Here is a 7959-nt window from a genome sequence, read left to right as displayed (position 1 = left end):
TCAGCTGGAGGTGATGACATCACTGGCCTCAGTCCTCACCAGTGCTCTGCCTAGCAACAGGGACGATGGAGAGAAACCAGTAGAAGCACTCTGAGAGTTGGAGACAGCAGGAGAGAGAGACCACGACAGAGTCACCCATGGGAAACTGTTGGATCCACTCAGGACAGGCTGGACAGACACAGATCAAAGACAGAATTGATGATGATGTCATCAGGGCTTTGATAGTGTCTTTATTTGTACCTAGAATTCTGTCTTTGATCTCAGGAGGACATGAAAGAAACCCAATTGAGGAAAGTAGAGGAGAACATTCAGCTTCATTAGAAACACTTGAACTGTTGAACAGTAGAATTTGTTTGAAACAGTTTACAACACTGAGTGACAGGACTGAAGAGGGGAGAGTTTTGTATTTTCAGTTTAATTCTAACTTAAAACTGGGCATGAACATTTTTAGTCGTTCATATTCTAACATACAGAGGAAGTCATGACATTCCCTTTTTTTTAACCTGTCCTGTTCAGGAAATGGAAATGGAAATTTAGCTGCTATGTTGAATCAGAAAAACCTTTTGAAGTCTACTTTTGCTTCAGTCAGAAAGTAGACTGTTGTTAACTCTCACAATGGTTGGTGATTGTGGAGGAAGACAAAATCCTTGTGAACCTCTTTTTAACAGACACACATTTCTAAAGACACTGGTTCATTTTATTTTTCTTCTTTTAGCAGAGGATGGTTTCGATCCATCGACCTCTGGGTTCTGGGCCCAGCACGCTTCCTCTGCGCCACTCTGCTCTACCATTGATGGTGCCAGGAGGCCTAAAAACACAAAACACCAATGAAACCCAGCATCTTGGATCCTAAACTGAAACTCCATCACACCGTGGCTCTGCTGGGGCTCCCACAGGTGAGTGAGGCTGAGCTCCAGTCTGCTCTGAGGAGGCAGCAGACATCTGCACCACTCAGAGGTTTGGTTGGTGTCTTTGACAAAATCCCAACAAACTCAAATCCTGTTGAATCAGGAAGTTCTAGTTGAACTCTCATCCACGTCACATGACCAAGAAAACCTCCTCTTTCATTCAGACCAGAACAGACAAACATAGAAACATTGTTTCAGCTTCTGATCAAACAATAACAAGTTCTTGATTGTTTGTCATGTTCTATTAATCAGACTGATGATCTCTGGATGTTCTAGGAGGGGGGTCTGTTTCTGATGAAGCCTGTTTGGTCTGGGGGGGTTAAGATGGTGGGGCTGTTTCAGTTCTAGTGCTGAAGGCTTTCACCATGACAGTCAGACTCTCCTCTGTCCTTCATGGTCCCTCAAATGTGCAGTGTGGACCTCACACACTGAATTTAGCCTGAAAACTCTTCATGAAAAGCAGGCGACTCAGAGTCTCTGTGGCGCAATCGGTCAGCGCGCTCGGCTGTTAATCGAGAGGCTGGTGGTTCGAGCCCACCCAGGGACGATGAACAGGCTCTGCTGGTGCTTAGGAGTCGCTGTGTTAATGATCTGAATGTGGATGGACAGATTGACCCTCCACAGCAGATGCCTGTGACAGATCTCTGGATGAGACGCTTCAGTGTTAAATTTAGTCGTCGTGTGTCATGCACTGTTGAGGAGTCCTGCTGGCTGTGGGTAAAGTGGGGGCTCAGAGTTTGTGGAGTCGGCTCTGGAGTGAAGGGGGTCACTGTTTGGTTCTCAGATGCTCCAGCTCAGGTTAGCGAGGTGGTGGAGAAACCAGTGAGAGCTCTGCCAGCTGGAGCCTCTTGGGTCCTGGGAGGCTTCACTCCTGGAGGTGGAAATGGTGAGGAGTTTTAAAATCTGCTCCTCTTTCACGCTGACTTGTTTTGTTGGGTTCCCTCTTTCATTCATGTGTGATTTTAGTCTCAGCTCTCTAAACCTGAATGGAGCCAGAACCCATTCTAAAAGAGCTGCTCTTTTAAACTCCTGGAGATCAAGAGGATCCTGCCATGTTTGTCCAGGAGACCCACAGCACAACAGTCAGTGAATGGGGATGCAGGCAGGCTTTTAATGGAGGTCATTTGAAGTCCCAAGTCCAGTTGGAGCAGACGGTGGAGTTTGATTCTCCAGGAGGTTTTTGTTGTTGTTTTTTTCACCAGTTTCTTTTGGTTTGGAGGAAATCATTCCAGGTGTTTGAAAGAAGGTGAGAGCAACTTTGGAAAATGTTCAACTGGTGTTTTTAAATGTCTTTGCACCAACAAATGGTGGACAGGACAGCTTTGGAAAAATTTTAATGCCACCGTTCAACAGTGAATCTGCTGGTTTCCTGTTTTTAGGAGCTGATGGGAGCTGCACAGAGAAGCTCTTTGAGACAGGAACCATTCAGAGCTCCACCCTGCTTCTTCCAGCAGGATCCACAGATCCACCAACACACCAGCTGTTTGATGTGTGGAGGCTTTTGACCAGGATTCCTAGACAGCACAGCTGGACTCACTCAACAGCTAACTTGTTAGCACCGACTAGACAGGAGCGCTTCTATGGTTTTACTCAGTGGTTCAATATTTTTAAGAGATGTCCCATTCAGCCTGTGGGTTTGAGTGATCACTCTTCAGTCTCCTGTTCTGTTTTATTAAAATATTCATTTAAAAGCTCCTGAGAGAGAGAGAGAGGGGGGGGAGACAGAGAGAGAGAGAGAGAGAGGGAGAGAGAGAGATAGAGGGAGGGGGGAGACAGAGAGAGAGAGGGAGAGGGGGGTAGACAGAGAGAGGGGGAGAGAGGGGGGAGACAGAGAGAGGGAGAGAGGGGGGAGACAGGGAGAGAGAGGGGGGAGAGAGAGACAGAGGGAGAGAGAGAGAGAGAGAGACAGAGAGAGAGAGAGAGGATCAAACTGATCTCAAACTTGACTTCAAAATTCTCTGATTATAATCATTTGTACTCCTTGATAGATTCATCACTACAGTGTCATAGAGGGTCCATTACTATTGCAGTATATTAAAGAATATAAGAATGAGGTTACCATCCATGGAAATATAATATTTCATGTATTGCAGTATATTTTCAAAGATATAACACTTTAATTTTTTTAATAAGAGAGACTTTAATGTGAGACTTTAATGTCTGTCTTTGATCTCTAACTCTGACTCTGATGTCATTGGTGGTGACTGAACTCTACCCCCTGACAGACTGAAGGCTCCTATTGGTGATGTCATCATAAATACATGAAGGTCTTGTTTCAATGGTATAACATTAAAGCTCATCTTAGTAAAACAATCAAGTTACCTGAACTAAGTTCTTGAAAAAATGACTGTCACTGACTTAAATAAATCAAATCTACTTCAAAGTTCCTTCTGTTGTCATAAGTCAGCCATTTTAAGTGTACTTGTAGTTCCAGAACATTCCAAGAGGAGATGATATGAATCCATTTTGTTAGATGAACTCTGTTCCTCTGCTTTGATGTTGGTGGACCGAGGGGAGTTTGCCTGAACCTGCTTGGACCTGCTGGCTCCTGCTCAGTCCCTCACTCAGCCTCACTCAGCCTCAGCAGCACGGCTCCACTGAGGACTGATTCAGGTTCCTAGCAACCAAATAGGAGGAGAGCTGAACCTTCTTGCTGTGAGGCCACAGTGCTGACCACTGCACCATTGTGTCCCCTGAAAATGCCACCACCTTGTTGGGCTTTTCTGTAAAAGCAAGCACACATGAACATAGCAGCTTCTTCACAGGGCTAGTGGCGCAATGGATAACGAGTCTGATTACGGATCAGAAGATTCTAGGTTCAACTCCTGGCCAGCTCGCTTTGAACTTCATACTGAGAAGATGAAGTGAGAACCACTGATCAAAGTCACTGAAGTCCTCCCAGGTTTCCTCCTTGTCTGCTGGAAACATGAACACATGAATGATCCTGCTACCTCTCATGTTAAGCTGCACTTGACAGTGACAGCAGGAGAACAAAAATCCCAGTGTGTCATCAACATTTCCTGTCAAATCAATGATAGAAGCTGTTGAATTTCTGGATCAGAACAAGGAGGAAGGAGCCCCAATGAAAGAGTGATGGTTCTTGATTCTGATTTTGTTCTTCACTCCTACACCAGAGAGTGAAAGTGAGGGCTGGCTGGGAGCAACTGCCTGCTTCAGAGTGGGAGGAGCCTCAGGACTTTCCAGTGAGAGCTGCAAACTTCCACCAGCGCCCAGTGCCAGCAGGTCTACATGATGGAGCTGAGAAGAACACAACAACACCAGAGCACTGGAGAGGAGCACAACACTTCTTTGCTTCCTTGTCATTCTCATGTCTGTCTGTCCATCTGGAGCTGGGGGGAGGAGCTTCACATGTTTTTTCTTTTTTAAAAAAGGGAATGTCATGACTTCCTCTGTATGTTAGAATATGAACGACTAAAAATGTTCATCTCCAGTTTAAAGTTAGAATTAAATTTAAAGTAGAAAAACCTTCCCTCTTCAATCCTGTCACTCAGTGTTGTAAACTGTTTCTAACAAATTCTACTGTTCAACAGTTCAAGTGTTTCTAATGAAGCTGAATGTTCTCTTCTACTTTCCTCAGTTGTGTTTCTTTCATGTCCTCCTGAGATCAAAGACAGAATTCTAGTTACTGTCAAAGCCCTGATGACATCATCAGGAATTCTGACCTGTCCAGGGTGAACCCTGCCTCTTGAACAATGTCACCTGGGATCGCCCCCCCCCCCCCCCATGACCCTTAAAGGATAAGAATAGAAAGTGGATGGAGGGATGGACTCAACACTGAAATCAGCTGATCTGATCCACATTCTAATGTTTCCTGTCCCTCTTTAGGAGTCAATGAGAATAGTAGTGTATATAATAATGTATATCCAACCTTGTAGTATCTTTCCAAAGCTTTTAGTATTTCTTCTTGTTTCTACTTGTAGTTTTAGTGTCTGGATCTTTTCTTTTGATATCCTGCTGTCTGCTCTTTGCTTTTGGAGCTTCCTTCAACAACTACCAGGCCTCCTGGGTACTGTAGGAAACATGGTCAAGTTCTTCTGACTTCTCCAGGAACGTCCTGCTCACATTGGTCTGTCTTCATTTTGACTCCTCCCACTGCCACAATGACCAGCCTTTATACTCTTGGTGACTGGGGCCCTGGTTGCTGCAGGCCTCAACACCAGCCTGTGGTTGTGAGCAGGGCAGAACAGAACTGACAGTATCTCCCATGCAGGACCTGGGTCAGCGCCTGGTGCCAGCTGGGGCACCGCTTTAACCTGGACCCCTGGAAGATCTTCTCCAGGAACTCGCCTTTTTCGGTCGAAACAGCGTGAAACTTCAAGTAAAGAATTAAAATGATTTCATTCACAATGAAGCCTCTGTCAAAAAACAAAGGAACAACTGACTACCTCCCCATGACTTCACCCTGATAACCAGGAGGTAACCTGGTAGTCAGAGCAGCGATGCTCAGGTCTGTGGACTCAGAGGAGGGTTCTTCTTTTGGTCACAGGTTTGAAGACCTCAGTGGAAGAGAGAGGCAGTAAGAGACCTGCCACACCTCTCCAGTGACCTGGGACATGATGGCAGTGGTGGGATTTGAACCCACGCCTCCTCAGAGACTGGAGCCTTAATCCAGCGCCTTAGACCGCTCGGCCACACTACCTCACTGAGCTGTTCTCTGAGTTGGTCTGCTAAAGGCATGTTGAAGAGGAAGTAACAATGATATCAAACTTATTCTGAAGGGGGACCCCTTTCCTCCACGGTCACAGGAAGTGACGACAGCACCGCTAGAAGCAGGAAAGAAATGGTAAAAGGACTCAGTTTGTACAGAGCCTTTCTACCTCAGCAGCACTCAAGGAGCTGAACAATGTCCTCTCATTCACACACTCACACACTGATGCTGAAGGCTGCCATGCAAGGAGCCAACCTACTCATCAGAAGTATTGAGGGGTTCAGTATCTCACTCAAGGACACTTTGACATGGTCACTGGAGAAAGTGAGGATCAAACCAGCCACCCTTTGGTTGCCAGACGGCCACACTACTCCTGAGTCATGTGACCTGGATAAGATGGTGAACTACAGCTGATCGCCATGCTAGCAAACCCCTTTTGTTTGGTTTGGTTGTTGTTTAGTGACTGTGGATGAATACACAGGAGAAGTTGAGCATAAATTTGTGTTCCCTGTTCACTTGAATATCTGCAGGAGTGTGAGGTGGAAATACTACTTGGAGGAGAATGAGAGTTCAGTCTCAGCGCTATGACCTGTGCTGACACTAAAACATGTCAGCCCACAGAACAAAGATGGCAGTCCTCTGGGAAAGCAGGTACACCACACATACATGAAGAAACCCTACAGGAAACAAATATGTTGCCAGAGACTTTTACTCTGTTTTTGTTGTTTACAATAAGAAGTAGCTGAATCTGACAGGTGAAGGTTTGGAACTACAAGATGGTGATGTTTCCTTGACTTGATGCTCTGACTGTCAGGGTAGATGTCAGCTTCTTCTTCTGCTGCATCTGATTGGCTAGGATTGGAGGTTTTACCCTCCAAGGTTGTTTGGTTCCAGGGGAAATTCTAAAATTCCAGTCCCCAACCTTGGCTGTTCTGAAACTCTTCTCCTGAATCACTCCTGAGCTGCAGCAAGAACAAATACCAGTGCCAACCAGATCAACTTCATGGCTGCTAACAGCCTCAGACACTTGATTTCCATCAATCTGGAGCCAAGAAGGCCCTCACCTGTGGTTCTCCTCCAGGAGGGTCCAGGTTCTGCCATTGTGGTTCCTTGTGCCACTGCCAGAGAGCCTCAGCTGCACACTGCAACATTTCAACAGGAGATTGACATTCCTTCAAATGTCCTGACATCTGATTCCAATGGTTCTGTTCCATATTTATATTTTAAAATGAATCACACAATGAAAGCTGCCTCAGCTGCTTTAAGAGAGAGAACAAGCTAAGAGATCTGAAACCAGTAAAATATGCTTTTCTGTGTGCAAACTAGTGAGGGGCATTGAAGGATATTTTACCACCAATACAGAACCCAGACTTTAGTCATGTGATGAAATGGAGACTCTGATTATGAAGTTAATGGACAAAATGTGAATTGAAAGAAAACACATTTCTTCAGCAGACTTTGATCCAACATTGAAGTTAGAGTTTGGTGGCTGCTCCATGTTGGAGGAAACCAGGCGATGTTGGACCGTCACAGGGAAGCTCCTTTGCCTCCTCTGCTGCCAGTTCAACCACTCACTCCCATCAGTGGAGAGCAGCTTCAACTGGGTTTGGAATGTACCATTGTGGATGCATAGGAATGTGGAGAAAATGTCCTTTGTCAGAAGTGGGATTCGAACCCACGCCTCCAGGAGAGACTGCGACCTGAACGCAGCGCCTTAGACCGCTCGGCCATCCTGACAGACACTGAAAGTTGCCGACTTCAATATCAAATGAATTCATTCACTGACAAAGTAGAATTTTTTCCACAGGAGCTACTGGCTCCTTAGTTGTTACATTTATTGTTAACATTAAACACACAGTCTGTGTTCATGGCAGTAAGAAATGAACCAGAACATTTGAACCACGTAACATCTCGTGATCAGTTTGTTACATGGGACACATTCCAGACAGGAAGGTCATTCTGAGACTTGAACTGGGATCACTGGATCCAGAGTCCAGAGGGCTCACCATTCCACCATGGAACCAAACACAAGGTGGAGGATCCTCTAAATACCACTTGACATCACCTGCAATCAACCTGTTGCTATTTGGAGGTTCATCTTGCTCTTGTTCCAGACTACATTGGCAAAAGGATCATGAACCACAAGGAAATCATGGAACTCCAGATTTATTCAGGACTTTCTAACTCCATCGTATGACCTGGGAGCAAAGACTGGCCAGGCCTTCCTTAATTTATCAGTTAATTACTGCTTCAACAAATATGCCACTTAATTAAGTTACCAGAATTTCTCTCATTGAAAAACCCACCAGCCTGATTTCTTGACACGACATGAAAAATTCTCCAAGAACCCACAGTTGGGTGGAAAGATACCAGGTTAACCAG

General features: G+C 45.4%; 3 non-coding genes across 3 annotated transcripts; 1 reads left to right on the top strand and 2 right to left on the bottom strand.

Annotated features, from left to right (window-relative positions):
• The first annotated feature begins 1381 nt into the window (after nt 1-1381).
• Nucleotides 1382-1455, top strand: trnan-guu (transfer RNA asparagine (anticodon GUU)). The gene has a single exon. It is a non-coding gene; the product is annotated as a tRNA-Asn (tRNA).
• Nucleotides 1456-5486: 4031 nt separating this feature from the next.
• Nucleotides 5487-5568, bottom strand: trnal-aag (transfer RNA leucine (anticodon AAG)). Its single transcript has one exon. It is a non-coding gene; the product is annotated as a tRNA-Leu (tRNA).
• A 1663-nt stretch (nt 5569-7231) lies between these two features.
• trnal-cag (transfer RNA leucine (anticodon CAG)) lies at nt 7232-7314 on the bottom strand. The gene has a single exon. It is a non-coding gene; the product is annotated as a tRNA-Leu (tRNA).
• Nucleotides 7315-7959: the final 645 nt, after the last annotated feature.

The sequence above is a fragment of the Aulostomus chinensis genome, chromosome 1, assembly GCF_037954235.1.
Source record: "Aulostomus chinensis isolate RoL2024-O1b breed Wild chromosome 1, RoL_Achi_v1.0, whole genome shotgun sequence".
Classification (NCBI taxonomy): Eukaryota; Metazoa; Chordata; class Actinopteri; order Syngnathiformes; family Aulostomidae; genus Aulostomus; species Aulostomus chinensis.
The sequence above is the reverse complement of the archived record's forward strand: the minus strand, read 5'-3'. Positions and strand labels throughout refer to the sequence as shown.